Below are 20000 nucleotides of genomic sequence, written 5' to 3'. Positions count from 1 at the left end.
CCATTGATTCTACTTCCCGCTTAAGTACTAAATAGTCGAACCTCTCATTGGGTCTACCAACATTGCGGTTCTGTGAGTTTGTGATTCCCATACCCTTATGTATAAGATCCTGGTCACAAATATAAATGTACACATAAGTTAGATTAAACCTACGAAGAAATCAAATAGCAAAAGGCATCATCACACATAGTTGATACATCACATTTTAAACACATAAACACATAATCCCATTCTTAAAATCTACCCAAATCTCTTCTAAGGTCTTAGTTTTAGCTCTACCGAGACACAAAAAGTTGGCTCTAATACCCGTTGTAATGGCCAGGATAAAGTCAACTAGGAAATTCTACATAAAGTCGTAGTCTTCAAGAGATATTTGAACCATTAACGAAAGTTTCAACACAAAAGTCCAAGGATTTGTTCCACCCTGAACGGCTTACGTTCTGACGGTAGAGACATTGGTAATCAACAAACTATAGCAGTGGAAAATCAGAGAAAAATTAAACTTCATTCTCATACAACTCGAGAATCCCCTTGGGCTTTTAAAGAAAAGTAAACTAATAGTATAGTCTTTAGGAAAATAAGGTTTTTAACGTTCGAAACCTACAAAAGTAATAAGAAAATTCTCAGATGCTAAGGTTGAATCCTCACTCCCGAAGTCCCAGCCTGCAAGCAATCTACTAATCGTCAAAGACAACATCATCGCAGGCGTTCAAAACATAGTTGTTGGACCTCTTGAGTTTTGATGATGACTACACTTAAGCAAATATGTGTTTAGAGATTGTGTGCAGGTCGATATCCAATTAATTGTGATCGTTAATAGTACCTATGGCTTAGTTCATGAGAATGCACGTGTCAAAAGGATTCAAGGGATGTTAGAAGAAGTATATCGCTTGGGATGTAAAATGGAGACAGCAGGTCTACTGTTCCTAAGTTGGATGTTCTAGCAAAACTGGATTCTGGAAACAGCGCACTGTTCCCAAACCAAAGTCAGCTTACGTTAACTAATAAATTCTGAATTTTATTTTTTAGTTAATGTATTTAAATTAATTTGTTGCATTTATTTATTATAGTTAATTGGCAAAAAGTTTTTCTAAAAATTCTTTACGTGTGATTTTCTAAAAATAATCCTTTATTTTAGAATCTATTTTTAGTAAATATTGGATTTGCTAAAAATAGAAATAGTGGTTGTTCAATGGGTCTTAGCTATTATTCTTAACCGGTCTTTATACCTATAAGTTAGCAAATAACCATTCCTAAGTATAATCGTTTCTATTAATAGCAAAAACGTTCCAGCAGTTAGCACTGGAACAGGAACAGCTGTTGAAGAAACAGTTGCTTAAAAGGAACATAACCTATTTTTAGAAAATGGGAACAGCGGTTATTATTGTTTTAACCGTATGTTTGATTTATTCAAGGCTTATGGAAATAACCGTTTGATAGTGTAATCCACATTTTCCCCATGATCTTTTGCTAAGGAATAATGGATTGGAATATTCCTTTTTATTAAGGATTTTAGCTCTATAAATAGTGGACTCGGTTATTCTTCAAAACTCGCCTTAGTATGAGCCATTAAATAATACGTAATTTTGGGAGAATTTTTACAAGAAAATTTTGTTTTAAAAATGCCAATTAATTTATAATATTTTCTTGTGCAACTTATTGATTTTATTTTTAGAGAATTTTTATCCTTTTGTAAGGGTTTTTAAGAGAATATGTAATTAGACTCGGGTGAGTCTAAGGGGGGAATTAGATAGCTTTTAGTGAAGCTAGAGAAGAGATTAGCTTTGAGTAAAGCTAAGGAGAAAGCTTCTAGTGAAGCTAGTGGAGTGAATTAGCTTTTAGTGAAGCTAAGTTTGTTGCTTTGAGTGAAGCAATTTGAGAGAGAAGAGTTAGCCTAGTTGATGCGCTTCGAGTGAAGTAAGATGTTTAATGTAATTGTAACGAGTTGCCTTAAACATAGTGGAGAATTTAAAAATTTCGAGGGGTCGTGGTTTTTCCTTCTGTTTAGGCCGAGAAGGTTTCCACGTAAAAATCGTTTGTCTCTTTTAATTATTTCGCTCTAAGTTTAAGCTTTATTTATTTTATTCAATTCCGCAAAAACAGGGCAAAAACGCTTAAACTAGTAACAACAACAATTCACCCACCCACTTGTTGCTGTTCCCGTTCCTAATTGAGTCTACAATTGGTATCAAAACCCTGTTCCCAGTAGATCAGGAAACCTTGAGGGCAGAATCCTGGTGTTCTCGAAAATGTCAATTATGAACGAGCGAATGGAAGAAGGGTATTCTACTCAAAGACCGCCCATGTTCGATGGAAATTTCTACATAATGGAAGAATACGATGGAGATCTTCATCAAAGCGGAAAATTATCAAGTTTGAAGAGTCATCGAAATTGGAGATTTTGAGGTAACCATTACTAACTCCAATCATGAAATTGCTCCCAAACCCAAACCGTATTTGAAAAAGAAGATTTTCAAAAGATAGAAATTAATGCCTTTGCCATAAAGCAGGTATGTTCTTCTAACTCATTTTCTGTCCATCCATCCAAATTGAGTAAAAATAAATTAATAGAGTTTCTAAAGGAGACACAAATTAAACTTGAAAATGGTAATGATAAGTGTCTCCAATTGGAAAAGGAGCTCAAAGTAAGTAATGACCATGTCTCCTATATAAACACCTTTAGATCCGATGTCCAAAACAGATTTTTCGGTTTGTTGGACCAAAACATAATTCTAAAGGAAAATATGGAGAGAATTAAAAAGGAAAATGTTATTCTTAATATTGAGTTATTGCCATACAAAATTGCTAGGCTTGAATAAGGAATTAAACGACGCATCTATTAAGATCCTGTGTACAGATTTTCAGAATCTGGACAGTAGCTTTGAATTCAACCGCTCCAACAGTGATAAAATAGAGCTTGAATTAAATTCAAGAGAAAAAGGGAAAATCAAAAGTGTTCCCAAATGGATTCAAGAAGCTAAAAGTAAAAATTCAAAAGGCCTAAATTACTTTAAGAATAACAAGAAGAAAAGGCTTACGTTGATCTCCCTAGAGACAGAATCTGTTACCTCTGTGGAGGAACTGGCTATCTGAAAGACCAGTGCACCAAAAGGGAACAGTACACTGTCTCTAACAGAAATTATGTCGATAACGTTTGGACGAAGAAAACAGATTCTTGTAAAATCGACAAGGAACCCAAGACAGCTTGGGTTCCTGTAACTAACAATTATTTTTTTTAGGTCCAAGTGAGGGGGAACAGCTCATGGTATCTCGACAGTGGGTGTTCCAAGCACATGATGGGTGACAAATCTAAATTTCTCTCACTTGAAGCCTATGATGGGGGAACAGTAACCTTCGGTGACAATATGAAGGGTGAGATAATCGCCAAAGGAAAGGTTGGAAGGTCATGTTCCCATGCCATTGATAATGTATTTTTAGTCGAGAATTTGAAACATAACTTACTCAACATTTCTCAATTTTGTGATAAGGGTAACTCTGTGAACTTTACTTCTGAAAAGTGCATTATTTCTGGGAATGACACAGGAGACATCGTTCTTGAGGGAACCAGAAAAGGGAACACTTATGTAGTGAACCTGGACACTGTTCCCAAAACCAGTCTAACGTGTTAAAGTGTTATATAAGACAACCCACTTCTTTGGCATAAGCGTCTAGGTCATGCTAGTTATAAATTGATTAATACATTAAGATCAAAAGACCTAGTTAGAGTATTACCAGCTATAAAATTCCTTAAGGATGAAATTTGTGATCCTTGTGCCAAAGGAAAACAAGTTAGGTCATCTTTTAAACCAAAGAATGTTGTGACCACCTCTAAACCACTTGAATTATTACATATGGATCTATGTGGACCTATGAGAACACAAAGCCGTAGTGGCAAAAGATATGTGTTTGTTATTGTTGATAATTATAGTAGATTTACTTGGATTTTATTTTTAGTTAGTAAAGATGAAGCCTTTAATGAGTTTGTTTCTTTCGCTAACAAAATACAAAAATCTACCAATAATCAAATTATTCACATAAGGTCAGATCATGGAAGAGAATTCAAAAATTCAAGTTTCATGAATTATTGCAATGAGCATGGATTAAGTCATAATTTTTCGGCACCACGAACACCACAACAAAATGGTGTAGTAGAAAGGAAAAATAGAACTTTAGAGGAAATGGCTAGAACCATGTTAATTGCTAGTGGTCTACCTAGAAATTTTTGGGCCGAAGCTGTTAATACTGCATGTTATATTTTGAATCGTGTATTAATAAGACCAATCACTTCAAAGACACCCTATGAATTGCTTAAAGGTGTTAAACCAAATATTTCCTATTTTCGTGTGTTTGGATGCAAATGTTTTGTACATGTTAATGAAAAACGAAATATAGGTAAATTTGATGAAAGAAGTGATGAAGCAGTATTTCTTGGCTATTCATCTCAAAGTAAGGCATATAGAGTTTATAACAAAAGAACAATGAGTGTGGAAGAATCCGTTCACATAATTTTCGATGAAACTAACTTTTTGTCAAGTGAAAAGGATACAAATAATTTTAAGATAGGTCTTGCAAATCTTGAGAATGATGAAGAAGAAATGAAAATGCAAGATCAAGGAACAGCAGGTGAATAGCCGTTTCCAGAAGAAGCAGAAAGGAACGATCTTGATCAGGAACAGCCAGTACTTCAGAACCAATAGACTATTCCCAATCCAGCTGTTCCCACAGATGAGCAAGTTGATCCAGTAGCTGAACAGAATGTCAATCAAGCTGATGAACCAGAACATGCTACTGTTCCCACAAGAGAATTTGTGCCGAAACCTTAGAAATATCAAAGCTATCATCCTTTTGATTTGATTATAAGTGATTTGAATAAAGGAACACAAACTAGATCTCAAATGAGAAACTTTTGTGCACACTTTGCGTTCCTATCATCACTTGAACCCAAAAATCACAAAGAAGCTCTAAAGGATTCCGAATGGATTGTTGCCATGCAAGATGAATTGAATGAATTTGAAAGAAACAAAGTATGGCATTTGGAATCCAAACCAAAACACAAGAAGGTAATTGGTTTGAAATGGGTATTTCGGAACAAAATGGATGAGCATGGAACGATTGTAAGAAACAAAGCACGGCTCGTGGTCAAAGGGTACAATCAACAAGAAGGTATTGATTATACCGAGACATTTGCTCCGATAGCAAGGTTAGAGGCTATTAGAATTTTAATTTCTTTTGCTGCATTCATAAACTTTAAATTATATCAAATGGATGTGAAATGTGCTTTCTTAAATGGTTTTATTGATGAAGAAGTTTTTGTTGAACAACCCCCAGGCTTTGAAAATACCTCTTGTCTTGATCATGTCTACAAGCTTGATAAAGCTCTTTATGGCTTGAAACAAGCTCCTAGGCAATGGTATGAAAGACTATCAAAGTTTTTGATTCAAAATGACTTTGTAAGAGGCAAAATTGACAAAACCTTATTCTTTAAGAATAGAGGTTCGGATATTTTAGTTGTTCAAATATATGTTGATGATATTATCTTTGGAGCCACCAATGAACTATTGTGTAAAGAATTTGCTAACCTAATGAGTAATGAATTTGAAATGAGTATGATGGGAGAACTAAACTTTTTCCTTGGGTTACAAATTAAACAAACAGCTAATGATATCTTTATTCACCAACAAAAATATATAAAAGAACTTCTCAAGAAATATGGCTTGAATAATGCTAAAACCAAAAACACACCTATGGCTACAAATGTTAGATTAGATGAAGACCCAAATGGAACAAATATTAATCAAACTATGTATAGAGGCATGATTGGCTCTTTATTATATCTAACTGCTAGTAGACCTGATATTGCTTTTAGTGTTGGTTTATGTGCTAGATTTCAAGGCAATCCTAAATAATCACATCTCACTGCAATTAAACGAATTCTAAGATATTTGAAGGGAACTGACGACTTATCCTTATTTTATCCTAAAAGTGATGTTTATGATTTGAAAGGTTTTAGTGATGCAGATTATGCAGGTGATCTAGTTAAAAGAAAAAGTACTTCAGGTATGGTACAATTTCTTGGCTCATGTTTGATTTCATGGAGTTCCAAGAAACAAAACACTGTTGCATTATCCACTGCCGAAGCTGAATACGTAGCAGCAGCAGCTTGCTGTTCCCAAATGCTTTGGATAAAACAGCAGCTAAGAGATTTTGGTATTAAATTTGAATGTGTTCCTATTTATTGTGATAATACCAGTGCCATATGCATATCAAAAGATCCAGTGCATCATTCGCGAGTAAAACACATCCACATTAGGCATCATTTCCTTAAGGATAATGTTGAAAATAAAAATATTATTTTAAAGCATGTAAGCACCAACGAGCAAATAGCAGATATCATGACTAAACCGCTTCCAAGGGAACAACATGAAAAAATGAGATTGGAACATGGCATGATCAAGCTGCATTGAAGTGAGTGACATATGTGATCCTTAAAGACAGAATGAAAATTGAAAAGGTCCATCAACCACAAAATCTTGATTGAAAAATCAATTATCGAAAGGATCAGGTACGCACCATTTAAAAGTATATACTGTGAATGCTCATATGATTGCTTATTTGATTTGATCAGATTGTAGTAGCATAAAATTTTCATTTATTTTTCATTTTCATAAAAAAATTCATAATATTTAATATATATATTTACCCAGCAATTTCCATTAAAATAGCGGGAGTTAAATCATCATAGTTCTTCACTAAATTTGTCTGTTTCCATTTCACATTTTGTGTTCAAATGCGCGAATTAAATAAGGAACATGAATCACCTAAACACACGTCCCCTCACATTCATTTTATACACTCTCACATGCCAAGCCCTAAACCCTTCATCCTCAAACGCAATCAACTCTAAATTCCAAAATCATCTTCATCTTCTCACATTTCCTGCAAAATTTCACTCCACCAACTCATCAAATCACCATGAGAACCAAGAGCCGTACACCCAAAATGAAACAACCCAAGCCTTTGAGAATTATCCACCCATCACCTTTATTAACTGCTCAAGAGTCATCTTCAAAAGAACAACAGGACACTCCTGGTGGCTCTAAAAGGCAAGCAAGGAACAAGAGGAAAAGACCAACCACTTCAAATAGATCATCTTCAAAGAAGGCAAAAGTCGATGTTATCTTGAACGCTGAAGAAGTGTCAAAAGAAATGATGGTTGGGTTTGGTTTAGACAAAAAGTGGTATGATTCAACCTTTTTTCCTCAGTTACACACTATATTACGGACTCAGTCTTGGGAATCTTTGATCGCAGAATATTGCTGCAATCCATTATACCCAAAACTGATGCGTGAGTTTGTCTTGATTTTTTTGCTTAATCATGGTGTGTGTTCGAGTTCTGTTAAAGAAGTTAGAATAGAGTTTAACAGTCAGAAATTGGGAGAATGGCTAGGTGTGCTCGCAAATGGATTTGATGTTTATTATGTTGGATCAAAGATAACTTTCTTTGAAATAGATGAAAAGGATGTCTGGAAATTTTTAGGGATCACTGAAAAACGAGGGAAGGTCAGCCATAATGCACTATCACCTTTACACAAATTGCTGTATAACATTGCACGTAGATTTGTTTTGCCACGAAATTCCAAACGCAGTGAAGTAAGTCTGCGAGATGCAACCCTAATTTACTGCATGGCTAACAATATTAAAATCAATTTTCCCTCTTTGATGATCTCTCACTTAAGTGAATGTATTTCTAAAGGTTGTGTGATTGGATATGGAGGTTTGCTGACTTGGATTTTTAGGAAGATAGGTGTTCCACTTGAAGGACAAAACTTTCCCATGGGTTCGAACAATATGATAGGTGCCAAGTGCTTAAATAACTTACACCTTAAATTAAATGAGAATGGGACCCTTGAGAATGTTGTTGAAACAATCAATGTTAATTCTGATAATGAGAAGGAAACCGAAAAGGGAGAGGTTGAAATGGAGGAACAGGAGAAGGAAGGATCTGGAGATAAGGAACAGGAGACTGTTCTTTCTGATAAGGAGAAGGAGGACATTGGTGTATGCAAGGAGGAGGTATCTGTGCCTACTATGAAGCAGTCTTGCTCAACCTCAAGGAAGAGCAGAAGGCTTGCTGCCAAAGGGAAAAGACCTGTAGTTGATCTTGATGATGACTCTGGGGCTGAACCAAATCATTTCCCCTCACCAAAGCCAACCACTCCATCATCCCATCATTTCCCATCACCACCACCATCACCAATACCAACTTCACCACCACCTGTTCACACATCTCCACACCAAGGCTTTGACCAGACAACAGTTCCTACATCTCCTTTATACTCTATTATCCTCAAACTTGATGAATTGCAGGATCGCTTCTTTAAATTTCAAGATGAAGTTCGTGTTTCCTTAGCCTCACTAACTGACCAGATGACTCAAATGGAGGCTCGTCTAGGTGCAAAATTGAACACTGTGGAGGTGGAAACAAAATATATAGATGATGAAGCTCCTGCATCCTAATTCTTCCTGATAACTTTTTAATATCTTCTTATTTGTTGCAACCATCACTATCATCAAACAATCTTTTCTTGTCTTTCATTTGTACCAGCTGGGGTACTGTTTGTCTACTTCATACTATGAACTACATTTTCTTTTATGCTACCTACTACCTGTGAAGATTAATCATAGCTGATCTTGTTTGCATTCATTGTTACTGCTTTTTACTCTGTGCATCCTTATTCTCTCTTTGACTATGTCTATATGCGTAGTGTTGTGGTTTGATTGCTCCAATTCTTTTTGAATGATGTCAAAAGGGGGAATATTTGACACAAACTTAAATAATGCTTGAGTATGCTTAGCTCTGATTAAATCTATTATGTTGGACTTTAGGATTAAGATTATGCTTCATGATCTCTGAACTAAGGCTGTTTGGCTGTATGCTGCTGACGATTGTTGTTTGCTTGCTGATTTTGCTCTGATTGTCAAAATATAGCTTAGGCTTTGATTATCAAAATATAGCCAATCTATTGTCAGTATATAGTTAACACCTTTTGGTTATACATTGAAGCTCTAATTATGATTTGATTATACATGATGCTTGTTTTGAACTTGTTTTGGATGTATCTGTTCTGTTTTTAAGTTTCTTTTAAGCTCTGATCATTTTACATCATTGTTTAAGTTTTATGCTGAAATTGTATGAGTTTTTGTTATGTTTATTTTTAGAGTAATTTGATTCAAGATATGCTTGGTGAATTATATTTACTAAGTTAAGAAGAGTTGTTTTGATCTCTAACATGCTCTTCAACATTGGTTTACTCTTTTGTGTTTAAGTTTGTTTAAAAGTTTTTCATCATCAAAAAGGGGGAATTTGTTGGACCTCTTGAGTTTTGATGATGACTACACTTAAGCAAATATGTGTTTAGAGATTGTGTGCAGGTCGATATCCAATTAATTGTGATCGTTGATAGTACCTATGGCTTAGTTCATGAGAATGCACGTGTCAAAAGGATTCAAGGGATGTTAGAAGAAGTATATCGCTTGGGATGTAAAATGGAGACAGCAGGTCTACTGTTCCTAAGTTGGATGTTCTAGCAAAACTGGATTTTGGAAACAGCGCACTGTTCCCAAACCAAAGTCAGCTTACGTTAACTAATAAATTCTGAATTTTATTTTTTAGTTAATGTATTTAAATTAATTTGTTGCATTTAGTTATTATAGTTAATTGGCAAAAAGTTTTTCAAAAAATTCTTTACGTGTGATTTTCTAAAAATAATCCTTTATTTTAGGATCTATTTTTAGTAAATATTGGATTTGCTAAAAATAGAAATAGTGGTTGTTGAATGGGTCTTAGCTATTATTCTTAACCGGTCTTTATACCTATAAGTTAGCAAATAACCATTCCTAAGTATAATCGTTTCTATTAATAGCAAAAACGTTCCAGCAGTTAGCATTGGAACAGGAATAGCTGTTGAAGAAACAGCTGCTTAAAAGGAACAGAACCTATTTTAGAAAATGGGAACAGCGGTTATTATTGTTTTAACCGTATGTTTGATTTATTCAAGGCTTATGGAAATAACCGTTTGATAGTGTAATCCACATTTTCCCCATGATCTTTTGCTAAGGAATAATGGATTGGAATATTCCTTTTTATTAGGGATTTTAGCTCTATAAATAGTGGACTCGGTTATTCTTCAAAACTCGCCTTAGTATGAGCCATTAAATCATACGTAATTTTAGGAGAATTTTTACAAGAAAATTTTGTTTTAAAAATGCCAATTAATTTATAATATTTTCTTGTGCAACTTATTGATTTTATTTTTAGAGAATTTTTATCCTTTTGTAAGGGTTTTTGAGAGAATATGTAATTAGACTCGGGTGAGTCTAAGGGGGGAATTAGATAGCTTTTAGTGAAGCTAGAGAAGAGATTAGCTTTGAGTAAAGCTAAGGTGAAAGCTTCTAGTGAAGCTAGTGGAGTGAATTAGCTTTTAGTGAAGCTAAGTTTGTTGCTTTGAGTGAAGCAATTTGAGAGAGAAGAGTTGGCCTAGTTGATGCGCTTCGAGTGAAGTAAGATGTTTAATGTAAATGTAACGAGTTGCCTTAAACATAGTGGAGAATTTAGAAATCCCGAGGGGTCGTGGTTTTTCCTTCTGTTTAGGCCCAGAAGGTTTCCACGTAAAAATCGTTTGTCTCTTTTAATTATTTCGCTCTAAGTTTAAGCTTTATTTATTTTATTCAATTCCGAAAAAACAGGGCAAAAACGCTTAAACTAGTAACAACAACAATTCACCCCCCCTCTTATTGCTGTTCCCGTTCCTAATTGAGTCTACAATAGTACACATCAAAGGCAATAATCAAGATGCATAATAAACACACATCAATTTATATCACAATCCACCTAACATACGAAGGCTCTAATATAATTTATCATTCCCTTTTTAATCCATTGAGTAATATGACTCACCCCCAATTATCCAATCTCTTGCTTCAATCATAATTTTTGTATAATACACAAGAGAGAGCTAATCCTAAGGCAAATACCTACCAAGACGTTGCCCGATATCTTAACGGGTCACCAAGGTTAAGAGTATGCATACACCCCCATGGTGGCCCTTATTAGGGCCTCGCCGACTGGGACCAAATTACCCTATTAGGTACCTATTTCCAATTTTCCTTACTAAGACTATCCTTTCCATAACTCTATTGGGTATCCCAAACCAATTTCTCCTTAAAAGGAGTTTCCATTACTTTTAATTCATTATTGGGGGTCTAAGTCGTTATGTAAATTTGTATTCCTTAGTAACCAACATAACCCAATAATATAAACCACATAAATGTGATATCCAAAGTAAATATACATAATCAACCTCAGCGTGTACGTACCTTTTCAGATATGCACGCTAACACAACTGAAACAGGCAAAGAAATTAATCTCATTTAAATCACGAATTTGACGTCTAAATTTTATTTAATTAGTGATGGTAGTAACAAAAAAAATCTATGATGATTAGAAACTTGTTAATTTGTAACGTGGTTATGCATAATAACAACTATCGTAATCTTTGAAGGTAAAACTAAAAGTTGAGAGACTACCCACAACATTTCAGAAATATTATAATACTTACTCAAAAACTTTATTTACCCAAGTTGGAAATGTAAAAAAATATTTCATACACATATACAAGTGATTTTTAACCATGAGTTACAAGTTAAATAACTTATTACATGTACAATTATTTTTACCCAAACTTTAAACTATCTTAGATAAACCTTTCTTACACCTTAATAAACCAAATTGAGGATAAAGTACTTGCAAGATCTACACCGATCACAAGAGTTTGACTTATTTGTTTACACAAAAGGAGCTTAACATGAGGCAGAGAAGGTGGCTAGAATTGATGAAAGATTATGACCTCACTTTGGAGTATCATCCCGGGAAGTCAAACCGTGTAGTAGATGCCCTAAGCCAAAATCTGAGAATGGTCATTAATGGACTAATTTCAGTGCCTTACAAGATTTATATGGAGATGAAGGAACTAGAATTGATTGTGATTAAGAAGGGATCATACGACAATGTTCTCAATGCTATGAGTACAATGCCAAGTCTACATGAGGAGATCCATGAGCTACAACAGTATGATGAGTTCTTGTCAGAGTTGAAGATTGGTATTGTAAAGGGTGCAGTTAAAGACTTTAGTATTGCTAAAGATGGGGGTATTAATCTAGAGGGAAGGTTATGCGTGCCCCGAGATCCCAAATTGATAAAGAAAATACTCAAGGAGGCATATTCGACTATGTATTCTGTCCACCCAGGAGGGGATAAGATGCTAGCATATTTAAAACAATACTTTTGGTGGATGAACATGAAGAAGGATGTCAAGGATTTCATAACTCGGTGTCTAGTATGTCAGCAAGTCAAGATTGACCACCAGCGCACTCCAGAGGAATTACAACCACTTCCCATGCCTAAGTGGAAGTGGGAATCAATGAGTATGGACTTTGTTGTTGAATTACCCCGTTCGAGAAGGGGAAATGATTCTATTTGGGTGATTGTTGATCGACTCACTAAGACTGCCAAATTTATTCCTGCTAAAGTAACTTGGAAAGCAAAACAATTGGCCGATGCTTATGTGAAAGAAGTACATAGACTACATGGTGTACCGAAGACAATAGTTTCAGATCGGGATACAAAATTTGTGGCACGTTTTTAGAATGAGCTACAAAGGGCATTCGGCAGAACACTTAATTACAGCACTGCTTTTCACCCAGCTACATACTGGCAGACAGAGAGGACCATCTAGACTCTAGAGGATATGCTTCGGGCATGTGCCCTTGATTTTCAGTGTTCGTGGGAGGACATCTTACCATTGGTAGAATTCTCCTACAACAATAGTTACCAGAGTAGTATTGGTATGGCTCCGTATGAGGCCTTGTATGGCCAAAGGTGTAGGACACCACTTTATTGGGATACCGGGAGGCTCGGCGTGCTCGTTGGACAAAAGATGATCAGAGAGACCGTTGAACAAGTCAGAATCATTAAAGACTGGATGAAGGCTGCCCAAGATCGACAGAAATCCTATGCAGACCGTAGGAGGAGGAAACTTGAGTTCCAAGTCGGTGAGAAGGTGTTCCTTATAGTCTCGCCAACGAAGGGAATCAAGAGGTTTGGAATGCAGGGGAAGCTTGATCCTCGGTACATTGGACCCTATGAGATTTTGCACAGAGTTGGGGAGGTAGCTTATGAGTTAGCATTACCCCCACAGTTAGCTAAGGTTCACAATGTGTTCCATGTGTCGCAATTGTGTCGGTATATGTTTGATCCATCACATGTTCTCCAGCATGAGCCGATTCAACTTGTTGAAAGCATGCAGTATGAGGAGAAACCCCTGAGAATACTAGGTCGAGAGGTTAGAAAACTCCGTAGCCGCACGATTCCACTAATGAAAGTGCTATGGAGTGGACAGGATGACGACAGTGCTACTTCGGAAAAAGAGGACGACATGTTAATTAGATACCCTTACTTATTTGAGTGATCTAGTTATATCATTAGTTAGAGTTAGTTTTGAGGACGAAACTCTTGTAAGAAGGGAAGATTGAAACAGTCGTATTATTAATGAGATTTCATTAGTCGTTTTTAGCACCTAAATTTTTTATATATTTGTTCATTACTAATTAAAATTTAATTAGTGATGGTAGTAATTCGAAAAATTTCTACGATGATTAGAAACTTATCAACTCGTAACGTAGTTATGAAGTGTAACAAGTAACGTAAACTTTGGAGGTAAAACTTAAAGTTCAGCAACCACCCATAACGTTTCGGGATAATTATAATGCTTACCCGAAAACTTTATTTACCCGTGTTGACAATAAATTAAATATTTCATAAACATATACAAGTGATTTTTAAACATGAAGTACAAGTTAGATAACTTGTTGCATGTACAACAATTTTTACCCAAACCTTAAACTATCTTAGATAAACCTTTCTTACACCATAATAGACCAAATTGAGGACTCAGCCCCAAACAGCAGCCCCTTATGGCTGTCACCTACCCCCATTTAGCTCTTTGTATACTTATATACTCAAGCAAATTGTTCTATTCAAAACCCCCTTTGTTCTACCCAAAGCTTATGCATCATTGCAAGCATACAAGAGGCAAATATTAGAAGCAAAAACACTTTATTTTTAGACCATTTTATTCAGCCATAATACCCAACAAATTGCTCTCAAATTCATCCAAGAAAAAACACTAGAATCCTTCAAAGTTTCAACTACTAAAACACCTTCTTTTCTCATCAAATCTTCTTCAAATACCCATCTAAAACTTCTAAAAAGTTACATTTATAAAATCAAATCTCCAATAAAAATAATCTTCATCTTAAGAGCTTTCCATAGACACAAAACTTGAAGAAATCCACTAAGTATAGAGTAAGTTATGTTCATTTCTTTATTCCACTAGTTTTTGTTAAAACTTGTTCATGTAAAACATTTTTTTTTTACATGAATCTTTCTATAAACTAAGATTATTATAAGATGAGTATTTTATCTCTAAACTAAGAAAATCATCACTTATAAATCTATAAAAATTGGCCATAATAGAAAGTAAGAAGATGTATTTCCACAAACATATAAATTTTGTTGCTTAAAGGATTTAAGTAAAATTATGGGACTTAACTAAGTATGTTGCTCAACATAATAAGTATACTCCAAATATGTTAAGATCATCATAAGTATTAGTCTAACAACTCTATCTAGGGAAAGTTAAGTGCATGTTAGAAATCCAAAATTATTATTGATTTTTGGATGAATGCAATATGTTTAGTTGAAGAGTAGTTGAGACTTGAAGGGCAAGGACACGAAGTTAGAACCACTTCTAAGAACGCGTAAGAGCTTACGTGGGAGCTTACGGAATAATTATATAGGCTTGGAGTCGAGGTATGTCACATGGGGTGTTTTTAAAGGATTTAAGAACAAGTTGGGAAAAGTTGTGTATAAACTTGTTTTTTAAAATTAAAATTCCCAAAGAGAAGTTCTTGAATCTTGGAAAATGATGTCAAAATGATAATTTTGAGTATGGAATAATTTATTATATGTATTATTATTATGGACATCATGCATGTTGATTTTATAAATTGTTGTATGTTTAACGGCATGTTTAATAGTACTTTGTAAAAGTTATTGTGGTGGAAATGATTATATGAACTTTGTGAAATATTTGAACGTTAAATTGATATTTTAATAGATTTAAGGTGTTAAATACTTTTATTATAAAACATGGTATTAGATAAACACTTCATCATCAAAAATAATTAATAAAAACATATTATAATGTCTCCAAAGAGATTTGGCCAGAATATATTTATTTTGGAATTTTTTCATGATTTTTGAATAATCGTTAAATTGTTTAACGGTAAATTGTAAAATGGTAAAATATAAAATAATAACCAAACAAAGACATATGGACTTTAAATTTTTATTACATACTCATATGGATGGTAAGTAAAATTGGTAAAAGTTCGGGAAAGTTTCGTTAACATTTAAGGACCTTAATAATTTTTACTCGATTATTAATAATCAGTAAGTTTGAAAACGGTAAAATATAAAATAAATACTAAATGACATCTTTTGGACATGAAACTCTTATGAGACACTTATATAAACAGTAGTTACATGTTCAAAAATTTATATGTATTTTCGTGATCATATATGGACTTAAATAAATTTTATTTGATTTATCGGTAAAATAAGGATATTAATTATTAAAAATACACCACACGATTTTTAATAGTTATTTAAAATTTTATACCCCTTAAAATAGCTTCTGGAATATCATATAATTTTTATAATATTTTATTCGAAATCAAATAATTTTAAACCTATTTTATTCTATTTATCAATAAAATGTCTATACAAAAGAATAGAACATGACTTTTATAAGTTCAAATGGCCTAATAAACATGTTATGTGACTTTTGGAACTTTGGTATAATTTAATAAAATAAATTATTAATTATTTACTAATTTATCAAATTAATAGAAAATATTTATTTATTAAAAGGTGTAATATTGTTAATTAAATGTGGGTAAAAATAGACCTATATCAAAAATTTATAATTATATTAATAACCTACTACCTCATAGTATAAAATAAGTTTAACTTAGATGGTTTATAAATTTTACGGATTTAAGACAACCATTTAAATAACAGTAAATACCTAAATTATCGAAAATAATTGTAAGATCGTTATAAATTCGCATAACCAATTATAATCTTATAGAACAACCTTAAATTCATTTTAAAAAGGTATTATAATGACTTGATTAATTTGGGCCTTGTCGGAGAATTAATATGTATTTTGTAAATCAATTATCGATTTTATTACAGGGAAAACTATCTCGTATTTAAGAAAATAGTGTTTTATAAAATCTTCTGTCATAATGATCTTATAGATTTATGAATTATGTTCTAGTTGTTTTGAATGAATTTCAAAACTCTTTTAAGTTATATTTACTTTAAGAAGGATTGAAACGAAACATTTTAGTGGTTTCCTTGAAAAATCGTATTGAACTTTAATCACTTTTGTTACGATGCATTCCATATATGCTAGTGATGCCCCAATATAATACAAAGGTTATGTTTGATGATATGATTATGCTAAGCATGTTTTACCCATGCGGGAAATATTATGATTTGATTTTGCTAAGTCGCAAATAAAGTATGTTTTGCTATGTTGCAAATAAAAGATGTTTATCATATGGAAAAAGTTAATATTTTTGACTTTCAAATGCTATTAAAATTACAAGATATATATACAAAAATGTTTTAGCCTAAATGGCGGGTACATATGCCACAGCAAATATTGTGTGCATGATTAAACGGCTCACCAATGTTGAGCGCGTATTTTTCACAATATCATTGTGTTACACTTGCCAGACATGTCGCGGACGGTAGACCGACTACCAAACTTATGATATGAGTTTGAAATTGATTTGGATCCATTGAGATCTTATGATTTATGATGAAAAATGAGAATTTGAAATGACTATAGAGCCATTGAACTGGGTTTGAATGATAATATGATTTATCAAATGAAAAAGCATATTTCAAAATGAATTTACTCAAATCAAAAAGACTTTAATAACTTGTTTGATGGACACTAGTTTGTCTATACTCAGCCTTTTTGCCGATACTATGCTTTGTAAGTTTTTCTAATGGTTTTGTTTTTAGAGTAAACCGTTATGGCACCTCGACGGAGAATGGATATGCGAGCGGAAGATGAACCCGAGTTGGAGTATGACTCCCCTTTTTGTTTAGATCTCTTTATTGTATTTAAGAGACTATTAGTTTAATTGTTTAGATTTAGACTATTTTAAGGATGTAATTTGAACTTTGGACTTATTTTGATTTGGTTGTAATTTTCCTATATTTTGGCCAGTTAAGACTTTCGTTATATTGCTTTGGTTTGTTCAAGTATTTTACTTGGATATTGGTTTGACCTTTAAGTAATCCCTTAATTGTGTTGGCAAAAATAAGCTTCCGCTTGATTAATACTAAATTCCAATCAGTGTTTGTCTTCATAATTCAAGGCGGTTACATTAGACCTATATCAAAAAGTTATAATTGTATCAATAACCTACTACCTCATATTATAAAATAAGTTTTACCTAGATAGTTTATAATTTTACGTATTTAAGACATCATTTTAGTAACGATAAATACTTAAATTGTCAAAAATAATCGTTCAATCGTTAAAAATTGGTACAACCAATTATAATTTGATGGGACAACCTTAAATCATTAATAATAAGTTATTATAATGACTTAATTAATTTGGGCCTTATTGGAGAATTAATATGTATAATCTAAATCAATTATTGATTTTATTACAGACAAAATTGCCAGAGTATTTGAAAAAAGAGTGTTTTATGAAATCTTTTTTCATAATGATTTTATTAACTTATGAACTATATTACAGTTATTTTGAATGAATTTTAAATTTTTAGTCATATTTACTCTACCTAAGTATGCAATGAAACATTTTAGTGGCGTTCTTGAAAATTCATATTGAATTTTAATTGCTTTTTATTTCGATATATTTCCATACATGTTAGCGATGCCCCAATATAATACAAAGGTAATGTTTGATGATATGATTATGCTAAAGCATGTTTTATCCATGTGGAAAATATTATGTTTTGACTTTACTATGTTGCAAATAAAGTAAGTTTTGCTATGTTGCAAATATATTATGTTTATCACATGAAAAAAAGTTGATATTTTTGACTTTTCAAATGCTATTGAAATTCCAAGGTATATATTATATACAAAAATGTTTACCTAAATGGCGGGTACATATTATTCACAATACCATTGTATTACACTTGTGTGCATGATTAAACCAACTTCCCTGTTGAATCCGAAAGGTACCAATTACCTTGAGTACCAAATTTCATGATTTTTAAAGGTCGTTTACTATTTTTTATTTTTTTAAGCATCTACACGATTTTAAATTCAAACGAACACTAAAACATTCCAAAAATAACACAACGACCCTCTTAAGGCCACGACACGCATAATGAGGCAGAAACTTTCTGCCTAAAATTAATTTTATGTAACTTAATATCTTATTTAGTAATTATTTTAATGTATTCTTGTTATTTAAAAACCGTTACAACGATTTAAATCTCGTTCAATCTTTATCATTCAAATCATAAAATAATCAAATAAAATAATAGCGTTCAAGACTTAAAATAATATCAAATAACACGGAATTTTCATTGTAGACACTTATTCACCCATTTATATATTTAATTTTTTTAGATCTCATCTTTATAAATTATAATTTATGAACAAAAGGTATTTTTATACATTTTTCATACAATTCTTTAAACTCATGTGAAAACAATACAAACTCTAAAAAAAATATTGTAATATTTATATTATATATTTTTTTATCAACAGTAATCAAATCTAAGGAACCTTAATTGATTTCTTTAAGAACAACACATTTAGAATAAATGTTAGACATCCAAAATTACAAGATCTACAAATCTATTATTTTATTATTATCACTATTATATATATTTTTTATAAAACGAAATCTATATTATTATATTTTTTAAAACATCCTTCACTTTTTTATGAATATATAAAACATCCTGAATTTCCAACCCCTTAAACGAAACCAGAATCTTGAAGAAAGGGAGGAAATTCAGGTGTTACATAAAAAGAAAAGGGAAATAATTAAAATAATCGCTAAAGATTAATTAAAAAGGTGAGTAAGTGGAAATTTCAGCAGCATCTTTGCTGAAAACTGAGGATGTAACAAGGATATAAAAATGGATAACATAACTAAAATAATCTAAGGCCTTTAATGCCTTCAAGAACACGTCACGACGGAAAGAATCATCGTCGGCTTCTCAAATCATCAACTCTAACGAGGATCGTGGTTCCAGTGTTAACACATCGATCTGACGGATACTAAAGGAGTATTCTCACTACTGTACATCCAAAAACTACGCAGCGGAACTATGGATCATACAAGGAGTCACATGGCTCCATACAAAAGAAATTATACAATCCCAAAAGAAAACTTTACAAGTAATATAGAAGCTACAAGCATTAGACAATTTGTACACAATAGTTACGGCCGTACTCCGCTCTTCCCCCTAATGCAAAGCAAAAGAAGCTCCTATACCTGTCATGTCAAGCTATGATCCTCCTGATGCTCAACATAATAACCATAGTCAGATGTGTCGTAGCAGGAACATCATAGAGAGTCATAACCAAACAACAATAAACACATACACGTCGGTAATTAATGAACTTATAACAATTGAAGTCATTGAACAAAACTATAGACAACGATATAGTATGGCAATAACGAGTCTACTCATCTGTCTAAACACTTCTATTTACTCATAATTTCTCTTTCAAACTACTAATCTCTCGAGTATATTCAAAGGTAGTGGATCCTTTCTCTATTCATGGCATAGTGACACGACCA

Source organism: Amaranthus tricolor, chromosome 5 (genome assembly GCF_026212465.1).
Source record: "Amaranthus tricolor cultivar Red isolate AtriRed21 chromosome 5, ASM2621246v1, whole genome shotgun sequence".
Lineage (NCBI taxonomy): Eukaryota > Viridiplantae > Streptophyta > Magnoliopsida > Caryophyllales > Amaranthaceae > Amaranthus > Amaranthus tricolor.
Note: the sequence above shows the minus strand (reverse complement) of the source record.